The 19,587-nt window shown below is 43.9% G+C and overlaps 1 long non-coding RNA gene across 1 annotated transcript in view; it reads right to left on the bottom strand.

Moving 5' to 3' along the window:
- The window catches only part of LOC139440661 (uncharacterized), a 45,134-nt gene extending 27,701 nt beyond the window's left edge, over positions 1-17,433 (bottom strand). Inside the window, exon 1 of the long non-coding RNA XR_011650841.1 lies at positions 17,341-17,433. This is a non-coding gene — a long non-coding RNA (uncharacterized lncRNA). The remainder of the gene's footprint in view (positions 1-17,340) is intronic.
- Positions 17,434-19,587: the final 2,154 nt, after the last annotated feature.

Here is a 19,587-nt window from a genome sequence, read left to right as displayed (position 1 = left end):
GGCTGCTGTCTTGCTCACCCTCTCTTGCTCTCTTACTTATTCACACTGATGGAACACAGCTGCCATGTCGTAGGCTGCCACATGGAAAATGATATATGACAAGGAAATTGGGGAGACCTCTTGCCCACAGCCAATGGGGAACTGAAGTTCTTGGTCCGATGGCCTGTGATGACAGAACTCTGACAAGTGGGCTGGCTGTGTGAGCTTCACATCAGACCCTCCCTAGTCGAGGCTTCTGATGAAAACACAGCCCCTCCTGACACTTTAATCATAGCATCATGAGAGACTTCGAGCCAGATGACCTTGTGAAGGCACACTCTCTTTCCTGACCCACGGAAACAGTGGAACAATATGTATTCGTGGTTTTAAGCCACTAAGTTTTGGGGTAATTCCTTAGAAAACAATAGATAACTAATACATTCAGCCTGGAAGTAAAGAGGTCTGTATCCTAGTCTCAGCTCTGCCAGCAACTTACAATGAACCCCTAGGCAAGGACCTTGTTCTCTCTGGGAACCAGTCAGTCTCCTGTCCTGGGAAATGAGGAGAGTGGGAGAGGGGGTCTCTGAAAATCCTTTCCAGAAGAGGAAAATGAGACACAAAGAAGAATGAACTTTTTAAAAATGTACTTTTTTACTCCACCTGCACCCATAAAAATAATTTAAAAGGCTGAGTGTTACACTCATGTTCAGAAGAGTGTGTGCCAGAAAAGGTAATGCACCTACCTGCTGTCTCTTTTGACCGTATGTAAAAGAAAATCTGATTCAAGTAGCTTAAATCTTAAAAACACTTTATTGGCTTACCTAGTTAAAATGATGAAAGATATACTGGCTTTAGTAGTTTCACTGAGAACTTATTCTCTTTCTATCTCTCTGTCCTAAAATCAACTTCATCGCAACACTGCTTCCCTACTGTTCCTCAGATGACTGCCGGCAGCTCCCCAAGTCATGAACTTGCTCATTCACACCAAAAGGAATGCAGGAGCATCTTTCTTCCAGCATTCACAAAAAAAGTCCTGATACTCACTTGGACTTCACTAGTTTAAGTCACATGTCACACCAGTAGTAACCAATCACCACCAAGCGTTTGGACATACTATTTGACTAAGCTCACATCGAGCCACAGCAAAAGCAGTTTCGCTGAACCACTTGAATTCCCAAATAAAATTGGAGGCCTTTGAGAAAGAAGAAAGGAAAATGGATGCTGGGAGGATAACCAACTAGTATCTGCTATAGATACAAAGTAGTTTATCAGGCTCAGGGTTGGTTGGTTGGTCAGTTTTTAAGACTTTATTTTTATAACAGTTTTAGGTTCACAGCAGTATTAAGAAGAAAGTACAGAGACTTCCCATATAACCTCTGCTCCCACGTGTGTCTCTATTATCCAAATCCCCCATCTAACCCATTCTTTCCTACCATTCCCACCCCTCCCCAACCCCTGGCAACCACTGATCTCTTTACTCTCCATAATTTTCCCTTTTCCAGAATGTCATATAATTGGAATCATTCAGTAGGCAGCCTTTTAAATTGTCTTCTTTTACTTAGTAAAATGCATTAAAGATTTCTCTATCCTTTTCATGGTTTGATAGCTTAATAATATTCTATTCTCTGGGTGTGCCAGTTTATTTTTCCATTTACCTACCGTAGGACATCTTCATTGCTTTCAAATTTAGGCAATTGTGAATAAAGTTGTTATAAACTTGCATATGCAAGTTTTTGTGTGAACATAAGTTTTCAACTTTTGGGAGTAAACACTAAGGAGCACAATTGTTCAATTGTATGGTAAGAGTATGTTTAATTTTGTAAGAAACTACCAGACTATCTTTCAAAATGTCTGTACCATCTTGCATTTCTACCAACAAGGAATGAGAGTCTTGCCGCTCCACCTCCCCACCAGCATTTAGTGTTGTCATTAGTCTACATTTTGGCCATTCTAATAGGTGTGGAGCGGTATCTCACGGTTGTCCTAATTAGCATTTCCCTGATAACATATGATGTGGAGCATCTTTTAACATGCTTATTTGCCATCATATATCATCTTTGGTGAGGTGTGTGTTGAGGTCTTTAGCCCATTTTTTAAAAATTAGGTTATTTGTTTTCTTGTAGTTGAGTTTGAAGAGTTCTTTGCATATTTTGGATAATAGTCCTTTATCAGATATGTCTTTTGCAAATATCTTCTCCTAGTCTATGGCTTGTCTTCTCATTCTCTTAACATTTTTGTCCTCCTTGGTTTCCTTAACAACTGCATAGAGTGTTATGCACAGTATGGGCCAAGAATCTACGATCACTATTCTATCCAGGTTGGACAGCTTGGAGATTCACTGGCCAATAAGAGCGACTATGCCCCAGTCAGCTTCCTTATAAAAACGTGTTTATGCAGGGCATTCTAGACTCCAGGGAACCAGTAAAATGCACCACATTTAGCACTTCATAGAGTATTAGATGACCCAAAAGTGTATGTAAACAGATAAAGTTGTGTTCTTTGGTTTACTTGTAAGTGTATACATGTACGCTCAAACCCGCAACCTGCAGGTAGAGGCTACGTCTGTTTCATTTAGTTTTCCTTTTTTTCCCACTCATCTTGCCCGTGCCCATATGGTGTCTTATGCACACAAGACATAGGATTGTGGTTCAGTGAATAAATGAAGGAAATAAGAAATCAATTATTTCTTATTTAGTGAATGCTCAGGCCATGATTTTGAGCCAAGAAAAGCAGGTTGCTCTTGGATACATCAGAAAATCCCTTTGCTAATCTACACTAGGCATAAAACACTAAACTGAGAATCATAAATCTGTGGGAAAGTCAGAATTTGAACCAAATTGAATTACCTGTGCTGAGAACTGGTTCAGACCTGTCCTGGCTCTTGCCCACAACCTCAGACCCAGTCAGTTCCAGGGTACTTGGGTTTATAAGAAGGACTAAGTGATCCTGTTAGGTTATTTAAACACGTTAATTTGATGAACAATTAAAGGAGCATTGTGAGTGGTACAAAACACAGAGTCTGGGATCAGCCTTCCTGCCCTCAGATCTCAAATGTGTCACTGAGCATCACTGTAACCTTAGGTTAAGCGACAACCTCGCTCTGCCTCCATTCTCTCATCTGTAAAATGGGGGAAATAATAGTGCCACTTCTTAGGATTGTTGAAAGGTTTACATGAGTTACTATTTAAAAAACTGCTTCAAACAGTGGCTGGCCTAGAGAAAGCGCTACAGAAATGTTTGTTGTTATTGTTCTTCCTTCTTGCATACAGAACCCACAGTCTGACTTTGACCACAGAGTACTTTGGTGTCCGAAGAAGAACTCACAGACTGTCCAGACATGAGCTCAAGCCAGGCAGCCATGCCTATTTTCTTGTCTAGATAATAAGAGCCATTGCCAAATTTATTGCCCATACCCTGGCTTTATTTTCACCCATAATGGCCCATCAATAAAGTGTGAGGAGCTAATGATACAGGTTGTGGCAGAGATGAGAGAGCAGTAGAAGCTGAAAGAGTATCTTCCATTCTGCAATATAGACAGAAATACTGCCGGAAGCCATGGAGGCTTTACATCAAATGCCTTCTTTGCTTTGCACAGCCCTCAACTCTTTTTCTCCCCTTCTTTTCTAAGCTGAGAACACTGTCATTTTCTGAAAAGAATAACAAAGATGCATATATGCCTATAAATGGAAGATGAATTGGTGACTGAGGGCTTCCTCCTGCCAAACAAAATAAGTGCAAGGCAGCTGAAAAAGAGGAGCTGGGGGCCTGCCGAACCAGAAGTTCTCCATCTCCTTGGGAGCTGGCTCTGGCCTGTGCAGGCCTAGCTCTCTGGGAACAGTAGCTCCATGGTCCTGCGGGAAAGGCCTAGCAGGAACCTAGGGGCCAAGGACCAGGGGTTGCGGGGAGTTGAATGATGAAATTTGCCATGGGAAAAGAAGAGGCACTTGATGTGGACACCGGCCTGCAGTATCCATGGCATTATGGATGAGACAAGACAAATTCACACTGACTACAGAAATCCTGTGGAGGAAAAGCAATGACACAGCCACTCTCTCAGTGAAAGAGAGGGATGCCCCATACCTTTCCTGGACAGGCTTTTGTTGGGTTTAATTTGCATAGGAATACAGGGTGTATATACATATCTAATCAATCATTGTCAGACAGAAATGATCAAATAATAGATAACATTCAAAGAACTCTGAGGGCTTATTTTGAGTAAGGTCAGATAGTTAAAGGGCCATAAAACTTTGAGGAACAAACTCATTTCATGCTTGGACCCTTATCATTTAAATTGAGAGTATTAGCAAAGTAGGTTTCATAGGATTTTATGCATTCTTTCTTAGGCCTGATTCCCCCAGGGAACCCGCCCTTTCCAGCACAGGGCCACACCCACCTCTGCATTGTTTCAGGCTTAAGTCAGGGAGGGGAAGTAAGGCAGCCAAGAGATTAGGAGACTTCTTGCAGACAGAATGAGGACTCAGGCTATGTCAAAGCCAAGGGGTGAGGGTCCATCAACCTCTATTTCTATAGCCCCCCAAGTCCTTCCCTAAGGGCCCCTTCATGACTGTGCCTGTCTTAGGCCATCCCTCCTTTGAGGAATCTTACCTGTCATTGGCTAACCAGTCATCTGCCCGGGACCAAGCAGGGTGAAGTGAAAGGGGGCAGAGGTGGCACCCCTGCCAGGGAAGATAAGCTTTGTCTCCTAAGTGGCTTATGGTCCCAAGGTCTTTTTACTCAGCCTCAGCCAAAAGGGGTTACAGCTTCTGAAACCAGGCAGGACAGTTCCCAACAAACACTGGAGGCTGGTGTCCCTGAGAAACCACTGTTTAATTCAACAAGCATCAGCTGAATGATTGCTGTGCTCAAGGCACAGGGCTGTGGGGCAGGAGAAGCTAGGAAGTTGTGTTTTCTGTCCCCGAAGACCTAGAGTCAATGGGGATGGGCCTGTGAGAGAGATGGTTAGACAAATGTAGATGTAGCTGTACCTTCAATCAGCAAGAATGAAGAGGTTTCCAGGAGTGAGGGGGTCACACTCCACTTGAGGAGGTGACATTGGAGGATAGTCTTAAAGGAAGGTAGGACTTTAACAGATGGAAATGGGGTCATGGGAGTGTATTATGAGCAAAGTGACTGATGCGTCTTAGCATGGAGGCAGGAAGATGAAAGGTACCTCTCAGAGGAAATGAGGAGTTTGATATGACTGGTTGGGCAAAAATGGGAGAGAAATGTATATGTGTGCAACTTGGCAGAGGACCCTGAAAAGCCAGGTAAGAGGCAGTGGGGACTCACTGAAAGCTTGGGATACACAGGAGAACATGACAAGTGATAGACTTTTAGATAAAGGATAACCAACTGGCAGAAAGTGAGGAAGCATTGGAAGGAGGAAGAAAGGAGACAGCTTATGATTACCAGTCCTTGGAAAGCAAGACACCTAAGGCTTTCATGATACTTTTAAAAAACAATCTAAATTTCCTGCCACAGCTTAGCTACAAGAACCTTGCTCTGCCTGTCACTCCTGCCTCATCTTGTGCCACCCTCACTACACTCAAGCAATACAGGCTGTCCTTCTTATCCACTAACATACCAAGCCTTTTATATCTCAAAGCCTTAGCTTATCTCCAAGATGGCCACCATCAATCCTTTCCCTTCTTGAATGTATCAGTCATTCTCCTTTGAGTGGTGGAGTCTAATCCTCCAAGTCCTTGAATCTAGGCCAGCCTGTGACTTCCCCGATCAACAGGATACTGCAGAAGTAACACTAAACCAGATCCAGGTATAGTTTTTAACAAGTTGGGCAGTTTCCTTCTTCCTGCTCACTCTAAAAGAAATGCATCCTCCACGTAAGAAGTCCAACTATCCTGAGTCCTCCATACTATGAGGAAGCCCAAGCTAGCCATGCAGAAAAGCCATATGAAGAGAGAACATTGGTAGTCAACCTCCAGCTAGTCCAGCCAACCCAGCCCATGCACCAGACATATAAGTGAAGAAACTAACTGAATACTCATCCCAGCAAACCTTCAGATAATTTCAGTCTCAACTGTTATTTGACTACAACTGCAAGAGAGACCCCCCACAACAGTGAGAACACCCAGGAAAGCCCAATCAACCCATAGAGCTGTGGGAGATGATAATACATTGTTGTTTTAAACCATTAAGTTTGGGGTAGTTCATTACGTAGCAATAGATAACAGAAGGACCCTTGTCTTTCTCTGGGCCTTTTCTTTCTCTTCCACCCCTACCCTCATGTCCCTCATGGTTGATCACCGTCAAACTTCAGGCCCCACCCCCACTCAGGTCCTTCCTTTCCCACTCTACCTAAATATCCTAGGTTCCACTCCACCCTAAATGTTATTACATTATCTCACACTCTCTTTGCTCACTTCTGAGAATTTCTCATAATTGAGTCTTATTCTTGGCTGATGCTTCTTTCCTCTCACTAAACATGGACTCTCTGAAGTTGGAGACCACAAATACTTTGGCCACCATTTCACTCCTATATCCAGAAGATAACATTTGCCCAATAAATATTTATCAAATGGATGGAAAAGTCACGATCTCTTTGCACAACACAGAACCAGTGACAGGGTGATGATGGGTAGAAGATGAATTTCCAGAGCCCCAATAGTCTACCAGGCAAATAAGTAAATAATTATGTATAGTTTTGACATTAGTCTTGATTTAAGGGAATCATAAGCTAGTTGAAAAGTCTTAGTCTTTTCATACACCCAGAATCAGCTGATCAAAAAATGGTTGTGGAGAAGCTCTTTATTACATACTCACTGATTAGTTGATAAAATTAGATTTAAAAACTGGAGATTTAAGGGATGGGTTACTAGTAGAATCAGTTCTGGAACTTCTGATGCCACAAAGATCCCCCCAAAGAGGTTTTCTCCTCCTTTATCAACACTTCTCAATGTAGAACTTCACCTGAAAAGTAGGATTCTAGAAGCATGTCATATGTCTACTGTTCTAGTTCCCAGTGGGAGAGGGGTTGGTGAGGAGAGACAGAAGGAAGAAGTTCAAGGGTGAAGTTAAGTAGTCCATCACTCTGGATCATCAGGCCCCAGGTAATCAAAGCACTGACAGGGTTTATAACTCTCATGATGACCAGTGGTCCAAGCCTCAGTGTGCATCCCATCCCCTCCCATACCAGGAGGTAATCAGAAGATGCAAGCTAGGGAGATGACTTTCTAGAGCAGAAGGCACCATCTAGGAGTATTCTGGGTCTACTTTATCCACACTCCTATCTCCAGCATTGTGCTTGGTGTGTAGTAGGCACATAATAAGTAATTGTTGAATGAATAAATGGGTCATATGTAATATATATGATCAGGCCATGACAATAACTACCCATCCACATTCACAGTTACTAAAATAAATCTGGCTGGAAGCAGGGCAGTAGACATAGGAGGATTCTAATGAAAACTCAGCATGCCAGGGGCCATATTCCTTCTGACCATTCTCGTTTCCACATCTTCCACCCTAGTTTCCTGGGAATCTTGCCTGGGATGGCACAACCAGGTGAGCTTTGGGCAAATGCTGAACATCTCTCTCTAAGCCAGATCAGAGTAGAAGAGGCAGAGGATAGAAGAGAAATGGGACGGATGCAGAAATGATGGGATAGCCCGGGGGGGAAGAAGGCAGGATGTTTCAAACTTTAGACTCTGACAACAGGAAAAATAATTTTGTAATCAAGCAATCATATAATGAAGTCACTGGTCTACACGTGGCTAACGGGTAATTAGGCCAGTTTGGATTTTAGGATAGAACACAAGGGTTACTGCCGGGGATTTCCTGTTTCCTGCAGAGTCTCACCTAGCCAGATTATACAGAATTTAGAAGCAGGAACCATACCACATCCCTCACTTTCCAGGCTCAACTCCCAGCTCCTCCTCACAGCACGCAGCAAAGAGACTAGATGTGTAGCAGATGTCTTGTAAATTATGAGGGCCCCTGGGCTGGGAGCAATCTCCCACTCCCTGCAGAGCTCCTCTTCTGTCTTAACACAGACATATGTGTTCCTCCGCATCATGGAGGGGTTTTTTGGTCTCTGAGGAGGAAATCACAGAGTTTCTCAATCACCTGCCTAGGAATGGGTGAGAGACGGGGGACAAGGGCCATTGCCAGGGCCTACGTGAGTAATGACCTCACAGTCCTGGCAGCAATGGTCACTGCTGTTGTGAAGGGCCTTCACCGTGACCCAGTCCTGGGGGAACATCTGCAGAGTAGTGGTTGTCTTGAAATAGGCCATGGGAAAGTCCAAGAGAAGCCACGGCTCTTGAAAACCATCCCAGAACCCCACTGGAATGCTTTGCCAGAGTACACTGAGCCCGAAAGGTCTTGGGTTTTAAGCTATTTTATTCAGTTTTTGTTTTTTTGGCTTGACTCTTTTCATTGGAAATTCAGAACACTACAGCTATCCCAGGGCATTAGATCCAAGCATGCCAGAAGGCTCTCCCGTGGCTCATCACTGGAAGACCTATGCTCGGAGCCCCTCTGCTCAGTGCTACAAAGGTGTCTTGCCCCCAAGTCTGTGGCTAAAGGACAGCCAAGTCCAGGAAAGGAAGGGCTGGGACCAAAACCCAAATCCTTACCTCTAGGCCCTAAATCTTCCTCCACAGCCAAGGAAATGTAAACCACCCGGAGGCAGGCACTTGGTCTTGTTCACTTCTGAATCCTCAATACCCAGAACATCCCTGAGCACTTAGTAGGCCCTCAATAAGTATTTGAATAAATGGACAAATTGCCAGACTATACAAACAGAAGCTCCAAGCAGAGTGGCCTCACCCAGACACGGTGCATCTCACGTTAGGATGTGATAGGAGAGGTGATGAGCTAGCCAATGGGCCAAATCCTGTTTGTACAACCCATGAACTGAGAATTTATTTTACACTTTTAAATGGTTGGGGGACGATGCAAAGAAAAGTAATATTTTATTACGTGTGAAACTTAGGTGAAATTGGAAATTCAATGTCCCTAAATAAGGTTTTATTGGAACACAGCCGCCCCTGTTCACTTGCTGGTATTCTGTGGCTGTCTTTGCAGATTAAGGGCAAAGCTAAGCAGTTGCAACAGTCTGCATGACCCGCAAAGGTGAAAATATTTCCTAGCTGGACCACTCCAGACCCCTGACCTAAAGAATCTCCCTAGTTAAGTAAATGTTGTCTAAAGCTCCAACATTCACTGATTTGGATTAAGCATAGTGCCTTTCTCTCCCTCTCTCTCTCTCTCCCCTCTTCTTTTTAAATAGAAATCATTCTAGGAGTGCTTTCAGTTACCTTGAGTGGTATAATTTATTTGTCTGACTGTTTCTGTCTCTGGACCTGTTCAACAACAAAGGAGTCCTAAGGAAAGAATTTTTAAAGGGCTTAAAGTTCAAGACAGGGGCACCTCCAAAGAAAAACTCGGTCTACTTTATGTATTGCTGAGGCCTAACGCTGTCAGGAAGGGTACAAAAACAGAAACTTCTCTGAGTTCACATAAGGGCCTATTGCCTCACCCTGAAACGGCCATGACCTCTTGTCCCGTCTCGCTTCCCGAAGCTTGCCTCTCTGGAGGCCTCATCCATCTCGGGGCAGCATGAGCAGCTATCTCTAGAGGTCTTCCCTGAGCCAGGCCACGCTGCACACACTGCTGCCTTGAGCAGCAAGATGAAGCTACGGTTTATCTAGATCCAGACATAGCAAATGGCTCCCGTCTCTCCCTCCCCGCAAACACACACACACACCCAAGGCAGACACAATCTGTCCCAATTATCTAGTGAGCAAACAAAATTACAACCCCTTGCCTTCTCTGGTTGCGAGCTTCCTCTATACAACCACTCCTTGCATGTAGAAGTTATGTCTTAGTGATTTTTATTTCCCTGCACCAAATACAATGCCTGATGTTGTGGTAGGGATTTGACTTAACAGGAGTTCTCGCTTCCTTTCTTTCTGTGGCCCCACCGTGAGGTGAGGAGGTACAGAATGGAAGCCACTGTTCTTTCCATTAAGGTGCTGCCAGCTACCTCCCAGGAGCCCTGTAATGGGAGCATGTCCTCCCCCAGTGAGAACATACGCCTAGAACGTCAACCCAGAGTTCAGATCAGTTGTTGATGTCAACACCCGTTCAGGGTCTCCCATGGCTGCTGTGGCTCTTCTCCCCTTAAAAGAGCCACTTGTGCTTTAGCTTGCTGGAGGCAGTCTTAGTGTGTTCTCCCCCTCTGGTCTGCCGATGAGCTGAGAAAGTCTGCATTCCATCTGCGTCTTCCTTCTTCACTTCGGGCAGGAAGAGAAAAAGTTCTCTGCACAACCCAAACCCCCACTCTCTCCAAACAGAGGAAAGTAACTTTCAATCTCTTCTTAAATAGGAAAAGAACCTCTCCTCTCTCAACAGGTATTGCCAGCTGCAGGCAAGGGTGTTTTAAGAAATTTAAATACAATGGCATGTCTCCTGGCAACTGCAGTTACCTTAGCAACCTCTAATTTTTACAGGCTGCCTTGGATTCACAGGGCCAGCCTTGGTGACAGACTTCTTAGGTGACCAAATTCCTCAGAACTGACTCCTCTAAGAATTTAAACCTCTTGCAGAACAGAAACTTCCTAAACTTCAATTTAAAGAGGGAATCTGAAATTCTCATTTTAAAAGGCAACAGAGACTCCACTAAGTGTTTTTATGACACCATCCACAATGCTATGGATGTGGACAATGTTTCAATTTCAGAAGTGAAAAAAATTGAGCGCTACTGAGAGTTGAGAATGAGGGGTGGAAATTAAGTAAACCAGCAAATAGAAGGAATACATTTCAAATAATGTTCACAAACCTGGACCAGAAGAGACTCACCTGGGGAACATGTTCTAATAGAGTCCCTGGACCTGTCCCCAGAGATTCCATTCTGTGGGTCTAGGATGAAGCCTGGGCCATTTTTACAAGTTCTTCCAGTGATTCTGATAAGCATTCAAATTTGGGAGCCAAGAATCCGACACTTGGGAGCTCCAAGGGTCTCCTAGATCTCAGTTCCCCCAACTCCTGTCAGTTCCAAACTCTAGACCCAGAGTGATAGGAACTCATTGCCTTCAGGATAAAAGGAAGAAGCAGCAGTCACTCAGCGCTGCACCCGGCATGGTGCCAAGGGAATCTGGGGGTTTGAGGCTGCATCAGACCCTGGGCTGTTGGAAGACTGTGTGGTTTTGGGGGGGCTTGCTGTCTGGTTTATTTTGGGTGCTAGGTCTACAGGCTAGTAGGCTGACCTTTCTTGGCTGCTCCCCAGGGAGCAGGCTACCAGGCTCTTTCTGCCTCTACAGCTACAAGGTACAATTTCCACAGCATCCAGGTAACAGGTGCTGACTGGCAGCTATGGCTGGGGTCTGCATTAAACCTGGGGAGACAACCCGCTGGGAGGAGAGGTGCCTGGTGTTGAGGTTTACAGGTGATCCTGGTACTGCTACTCACAAGCTGTGTGATTTGAGGCTAGTCACTTCCCTTTTCTGGCCTCAGTTCCCCTGACTATGGAACAAGGACTTGAACTAGATGGAGGCAGCACAGAGTAGTAGAAGGAATGTGGGTCCTGAGGCCTGGCTTGCTTTGTGACTGAACCTTGCTACACATCCGTTTCCTCATCTGGAAAATGAGTCTGATAGTACCTCACTCCTAAAGTTGATGTGCCAATTTAAGGAGATGACATGTTCCCAGTACAATCTGATGAAGTGAGTACCAAATTCTGGTAGAGACAGTGAGTTTGAAGGGAGTTTAGGACAGGGAGAGATCACCATGCACAGAGCAGGTAGGGAGGAAGGGACACATGACTTCTGAAGGAAGCAGGATTTGAGATGGGATTATGAGAAATGCCCAGAATTTGGATAAGCAATGGAAGAAAGAAATCCTGAAGTATAGAAGGAAAACCAGTAAATCCAGATTGGAAAATTTGGGTTTTAATGTCAGCCCTCTCACTGCCCGACTGTGTGGTCTTGCTGATTCTCTGCTTCTGATCTACAAAATAGGCTTGTAGTAAGAATGGATAAGATGACACGGGAGAGGACACCTGGCATGGTAAGTGTTCTCTGGATGTATGGATTTCAGATGAGGACAGTGGGAATAAAAAGTATGCCCAAGCACCCTTATAGGTCAGTGAGTGCATTAGTAGAGCTTGGAAATTTCCAGAGTGTTCATCTAGAACCACCAGATACTCCGGGGTGGAGGGAGTGTCCCCGGTCAATTACACGTAAGAGTGGCAGCATGGTCTATCCTTCTCTCCAGATTTGCAATTAATGTCTACATGTTAATGATTCCACAGTCTTTTCTAACTTCATTTTCACCCAGTAGTTCCCAAATTTAGTTCACTTGTAAACAGATTTTCCACATTAAACCTGTTAACCTCCCACTAAACTCAGCTGGGGTTTTTTGTTGTTGCTGTTTTTTGTTTTGGGGTGTTTTTTTGGTTTGTTTTGGTTTGTTTTGGGTTTTTTTTATTTGTTGTTGTTGTTGTTTTGATGTGAACTAAGGGGATAAGTGGCAGAGGAATTTCGAAAAATTACTCGGGTTTTCCTTGGAGTTCCCACTACTCAGCTCTAGGAACGATTTGTGTTCTGGTGTAGAATACAACCCAGAGGAGCAAACACCCATATTTGGAAATAGAGAGTCCTGTGCTTAAATGCAGTCCCTCCATTTATGAGCCGTGTTGCCTGGGGCAAGTTCCTGAAGCTCCCTTTGCCTCCAACTCCTTATCTCTAAAGTCATAACACTTACCTCATAATTTCACTGTGAGAGTCAAATGAGCTAACATAACTGAAGAGGTGAGTACCATGCCTGGTACATAGCAAGCACTTAGTGAGCAGAAAATGGTTTCATTATTATTATTATACCACCACCTCGACCAGTCATGTTGCAAAATCCAGCATGACTTGGACATTGAGCCCAGAGGCCAGGAATCATTCATCTCTGCTTTCCTCTCCCTTGTGGGAATCAGCTTAGAATTCCATCAAGAGGAGGTGATTGAGGCCAGTTCAAAGAAGGCAGGGATGTTGGTATCTGTTTTGTACTTTTTCTGAACACAGAGCAGAGGAAGGGGGGCTCTTTGTAAGGAGGACCTCTCCTCCCAAACTGGCTTGAGCTGACAGTGTCGACTCTCGCAGGCTGACACCTGGCCATTGGGGAATGGAGAATCTGCTTAGTCATTTCTCAACAGCAAGAGCAAGTGGCTGGAAGAAGAAGTCAAATATACCTTGTGCGAAACCAACCAATTACCTCTTAAAAAGAGCAAAGGAGGGGCAGCACAGAGCTCTGAGGGCCAGGCTCTAAGCAGGACCACAGGGCAGAGACAACTGGCCTCCTGTGTCAGAGACTCACGCCCCACTCAAGTGCCACCACCCTCGGCTGACAGAGGCTGACTCAGCTTCACCCCTGACCATCAAACTCAAGTCCTCAGCTCTCTTCCTTTTGCTGAAAAATTTTGGCCACTGGCAGCAGCTGTCTCTGCAAAGGTCCTGTGGTCAGTTTCTGTTTTTCGACTCATTCATTCAATTAATATTTATTGAATGTTTACTATATACGTCACGGGGAACACAATTGAACAAAAAACAACATAAAAAGCCCTTTACTTATGGGTTAAGATTCTAGTGGAGAGAGGCAGAAAATACACAAGTAATCAAGTCAAGGAAATAGTTTCAGAAAGTGATAAGTACATTAAGGAGAAATAACAAGGGGAGGAGGAGACATCAATGGATCAGGAGCTAGAAAAGGGTGGAGAAGGTAGACACTCAAGCCCCCTCAAAAAAGAGATGTTTGAGCTAAGACCTGAATGGAACAAGGAAAGAAGCTATTTATAAGTGAGGAAACTGAAGCATAATGGTCGAGTAAATTCTATTCAGCCCCACATCTAGGTCGAGACACAGCCAAAACTAGAACCTAGGGTATCTCACATCTTAGCTCAGGACTCTTCCCTCTGGGCCAGAAAATCTTTTAAAGCCCAGATCCTGCCATTCTTCATCAGCTGAGGGCTGTTCCAGGCTCTTCAGAGGATAATTAATAATTAAAGAGATAATACAATCGTTTCTCTTTTTAGCTCTTCTCTCTATGACATAGATTGGTTCCTGTCAGCCAAATCCATTTCTTCTTTTTCCAGGGCACACAGCTAAACTACATTTCCCAGCCTCCCTTGTAGCTCAGCATTTCTATGAGACTGATTCCTTGTCAATAGAATTTGAGCAGAATTAATGCAAACCCTTCCCAGAATTGCCCATAAAAATATCCCAGACTCAAGTGTCCATACTTTTCCTCCTTCTATCACCTAAACATAGCTGAGCTTGGCCACCTTGGAGTCATGTATTGAAGATGGCAGAGCCTCAGGATGAAAAGCTCCTGGACCCGTCTATCATCACTTAGAGGAAAACGATCTGTCAATCAGGAAAATACATTCTATACTTTTTGTGAATAACAAATAAACTTCTACCATGTCTGAGCCATTATGCATTTTGGGATTTGTTTGCTCTAGCAGCTAGTATCGACCAGGGTTAGAGAGGCAACTTGCTCTAGCCAAGGAAAATACTTACCAATATGTGATAAGTACACACTTTCCAACACTTAGACTCTTAGCATGAGACTAATGGTTGAAGTGAAAGGAAGGAGCTCAGAGACCATAGCCCATGCCCTTCTGTATTCAGAGGAGGAAAACACGATCCAGGGAAGGACAAATCTGACATTCTCTAAGGTCATGATGGCCAAAAGGTCCCTGCAGGACTGGAGCACTCACATCCTGGCTCCTTGTTCAGTGCTGTTTTGGGGACAGCACATTGCCACTCTACTGACAGATGGTGAGTACAGTGTCCAGGACAGGCTTTAGCACAGGACTCAGAGCTCACTGTCAGAAATGTCTTCTGTAACAGTAACCCGAATCTCCTATTAGCAGTTTACATCCTCCTGCTCGTGTTCTGTCCTCAGGAAAGTTGAAGAGCCATCACCTGCCTTCCTATAACAACCTTCCTGACACTTAAGGGTGAGGACGAAATTACCCCTCAGCCTTCACTTCTCTAGCACAGCTATAGTGTCACAGAAGTCTCGTTTTATGAGAAATAAAAACAACTGTGACCATAACAGCCCTATAAGCCTAGCTAGAGTGGTTGAAATGTTGGTCTGCCATGAACTGGCCCTATGGTCCTATGGTTTCTTCCGTCACTCAACAGAACCTGCAGTTTTTTCTCATAGGACAAGGCTCTGGCAGAAGGAACAAGGGGATGGTTTGGATTCAGTCAATCTTGCTTCAGATCCCCTGCCCACTCCCACATTCCCTGAAGCCCTCTGAGCACTAAGTCATATTTTAGGCAGAGGGTGTACAAATATCTTCTTTTTAAGGATAATCCTCAGTGGTCTTACACCTTCCCTGATCTACATTCCTATCATGTCCTCCCAATATATCTATTAAAATATTTACTATTTATTAAATATTTGATAGATGTTAATAGATTTTAAAATATTAAAATACAGTAACAATAGATATTTAAGTATTCAATAAATATTAAAATAATGTCTATTGTTATTTCAATAGAAATAATATTTATTGAAATAGTTATTAGAATATACATGTGCTATGCATGAATCAGTTATGTATATGATACAGCATTCACAAAGATAAGAATTTTTTAGGGATGAGATTTTAAAAAACAATATAAATAAAACCACTAACAATTTTTTCCCTTGACCTAGTGGGCCATTCTTCACAGTCCCCTCTTTGGAGAACATTTGGTCCATCAAAGTCTTTGAACTGAAGTCACAAACTGGCAGCCAGCAGGCCGAACATAGCCCATAAATGTGTTTTGTTTGGCCTGGACAATGTTTTCTAAATTTTCTTAGTTCTCAACACTTAAAAATTGGACAAGTTCACATAAAAATGTAGAGTTATTTTTTTTTAATCTATTTTATTCACTGCTTTATCCCTGGTGCCTGATGCATAGTAGGCACTTACTAATATTTAATTGAATTTCAACCTATTCTCAGAAAAAAAAATTCAGGCTGGCACTTCTCCTCAGCAATAATCACCCAGAGCTGAGTAATGTTTACCCCCTTCAGCTGGGTGTGGACTCACCAGTCCTGGGCCACAGTCCCCACCACTCCCTAATGTCCTATGTGCCTATATCCAACAAGCTTCACTTATCCCTGTTACCTGCTTGGATTCCATGAGTATCTGAACAATTTATTTTGTTTTAGGAGTTTCTGGTTATGTGATGGCCTTGACCACCCTCCAAGATATCAAACAAAAGCAATATGGAGTCCAAAGACACAGGTTTGAACCTCATTCTGCCAATTACCACACTGAAGAATTGCTCTTTGAGCCATAATCATTTAACCTAGAAAAGGGGAATTGCAATACATTTCTCACAAGTTGTTTGAAAATCAAAATAAATGAGGTAATATCTGTGGGCTGTTTAGTAAATTGTAAAATTTAAAAAAATAGAAAACATCATTATTATAGCTATATTTGTCTTCCGAAAGGGCTAGCTGAGGTGATAGGGATGGAGACTCCTAACATCACCTCCCAGAGCTAATCACACTCCTCTATGTTAACCATGTCCCTTTATACCCCAGTCTCCCAGTCCTATGCTCCCATCCACCACTTTGGATTTCAGTTATAATGAGACAACAAACGAAGAAACAAGCCAAAGAGTAAGGAAGAAACCACCACCTGAAAGGTTGGGTTCAATTTCTCCTAATACTGACTCTCTTATTTCATTTTTTCTCATGTCTAAGTCAGTTAATGCTTGTGATATAATTCCCCATCAAACCCAGGTCCCAAGGCCTCACTCCCAAAGACCAACAGTGTGCCAAGTGTCTTTGCACACCTAATCCTAAGAGCCAGTCCCTACAAGCTCCACCTTTATCTCCGTGAGTCTAGACCTGTCACGGACTTCTAATCTTGTTATTCACCCCTTGGAGATATGCCAAGTGAGCTTTCCTCATCCACCTTTTTATCAGCAGGGAGACTATTTCTGTTCCATGTAAAACTGGCTTTCCAGTGACACCCCCACTGTTCATATTCTCTCTCTCTCTCTCTCTCTCCACCCCCTTCCCCCTTCCTCCCCTTCCTCTCTCTAAAATCAATGAATCAATCAATCAAAAGACTCTGGGAGACTATGCAGTGAAGTATCTGATTTAATTTTGTTTAATCTAGTGCTTCCCAAATTTATTCACCAAAGGAAACTTAAAATATTTGCCATCACTGTCTGGGCCTTTATGTCTCAGAGGATACCCTTTGTGAAAGCCTGCTCTAACCTTTGAGGGAGAATGGATGACCCTAACCCTTCCCTTTCCCCTTGGGTGTATAGACCAAGCAGGGCTGCTGAGGAAACTGAAGCTCTTTTTTACCCCACCATCCTGGAGTGGAATATGACTCACACAAGCTGGCAAATGACTTTCCTCCTCTTCCCCAGACACATCCAATATCTTCAAAGAGCAAAGGATCCCCAAATGCCTCTTCTTGCTCGTTACCCCTCATCAGTCTGGGCTCTGAGAAACTCAACAGGAGCCTGCAACAGACACAGTGAAAACAAGGAGATCCAAGAGGACTCCACCCCAACGAGAGGAAATTGGAAGTCCAAGTATGATACATTCTCTTTAGCCCCATTGCCCAGTTTTGATTAGACACACCCTCCCCTCCAAACTCGTGCGTAAGGGCTTTAACCTAGTCCTACCCAAGTGGGAGCCCCTTGAGCACCCTACAGAAACCACGGAGTTGGATGTGGTGCCTCCTTTTTGGATGTGGTGTCAAGTTCCTTGTGATTCATCTGAGTCCCGTACATTAGCACTTTAATTTTTTCCACTTTTTACTATTCTGTGTCATCTGTGGAATCTTCCTCTCTACCTAGAATGTAAACTCCGGGAGGCTTGAGACCATGTGTTGTCCTTTCTCCGTTTTTCCCCACAGCATCTAGTTCCGTGTAATAAGTACAGAGGAAAGACTTAATAAACAATACTAAATTGCACTTAACAGAATCTCTTGTGCTTCTTATCCACCCTAGGAATGAAGGGAGATAAAATAGGAATGCTTTCTTAACCCACCTCCTCTAACTCACTCACAGACCAAACAATGCCCTTCATTTCCACTGAAAAGTAAACCAGAAAAACCCAAGACACACTGATTGCTCGTGGCCACTGGCTACTCTGTCATGCGCTAATGTATTTCTCACTAATTGAGCTGTTTGCCCAAAATGTGTTCCCAAATTTGTCGATGCCAGTTGTGTGTGCTACTATAGTTATGCATTTTAAACAAAGTTACTGGGTAGGTGCTTGCTTCCCACTGGACTAGAAATTCTTCATTTGCCCCTCCAGGCCCATTCTCCACCCTTTTGCAACCTGCTCTGTGCTCCAGAAGGCTGACCTTTATAGACTGGATCAATCAGTCTACCTTGCCCTCTGGCCTTGGGTTGGATTCAGCCAATGGAAGGTATCAGTAAGACATGGGAAGTAGTAGGGAACAAAAGATTGGGCTGTTCATCCCCTGATTCCCTCCTTGCTGGTTTTGAGCTTAAATAGTGGCTGACTTCCCCTAGCAAAAATCCTAGCACCTGCCAGACAACAATCTCTTCTCAGGAGGCCTGCTTTTATGATCCACAGGCCTGTGAGCTCTGTGGAGTGTGCATCAGTCATAAAAGTCATTATGAACTCTTCAGACCTAGGCAGTTCCTGGCACAACATCTTGCGGAATTCAACTAAATTATTTGAGGTCGGTTGACCCATGGTGACTCCCAGAGGAGTCCAACCTGTGGCCCACAGACTGCATGCAGCCCAGGATGGCTATGAATGTGGCCCCAACACAAAATCATAAATTTACGTAAAACCTTTTTTTTCCTCATCAGTTTTCGTTAGTGTTTGTGTATTTAGTGTGTGGCCCAAGACAACTCTTCTTCCTCCAGTGTGGCCCAGAGGTACCAAAAGGGTGGACACACCTGCAGTAGTTCCCAGGGAGCACTGGCTGCCTTTACCCACATCCTCTGCCCCTGGTACAGAAAAGGGTTTCAACTAAGATTTTCCACTCAGCCCCTCTTTTCTAAAAGCTGCTTTCTTTGAGATGTCTTTAATCATGTAGAGTCTCCTTGACATCATCTGTGCAAATCAGAGCCCAGGGGAGCAGCAACAGGTGGAGAGAGCCGTGATCCTGAAGGCAGAGACTTGTTGCAGAGGCATATGGAAATATTTTGTGCACTCTCACAGAGGACCTTTATCCACTCCCTTCCCCGTGTCATTTCATTTGTACATTTACCATGCACCTGCTGTGTTAAGCACTCTGCTTTTATACAGATTAGTTCACCTCATGAAGAGCAGAAATTCCAGATTATCCCTGGACTGATAGGGCTGGGGGATGGTCTTGGATAAGTGCTGGCCCTTTTCCAGATCTGTAAAATGAGTGGGTGTGCTATATGATCTCTCAGGAGCTTTCAGTTGAAATTTGCTAAAATTCTTTGCAGCCCTGAGCTCTAGTTTCTTCTTCCAGCTGAAGCCCCAGCAGAGTTTCTAAGCCTCTCTTAACCTGAGCTTCTCCTCTGAGAGCAGAGCCTGAGGCAAGGGCTTGAGTGTAAGGGGCTTAGTTTTTTAAATTATCCCAGGCAAGTGGAATGGGGCCAGGGTGGTCAAGAAGGAAGGAAG

The sequence above is a fragment of the Desmodus rotundus genome, chromosome 2 (genome assembly GCF_022682495.2).
Source record: "Desmodus rotundus isolate HL8 chromosome 2, HLdesRot8A.1, whole genome shotgun sequence".
Lineage (NCBI taxonomy): Eukaryota > Metazoa > Chordata > Mammalia > Chiroptera > Phyllostomidae > Desmodus > Desmodus rotundus.
The sequence above is the reverse complement of the archived record's forward strand: the minus strand, read 5'-3'. Positions and strand labels throughout refer to the sequence as shown.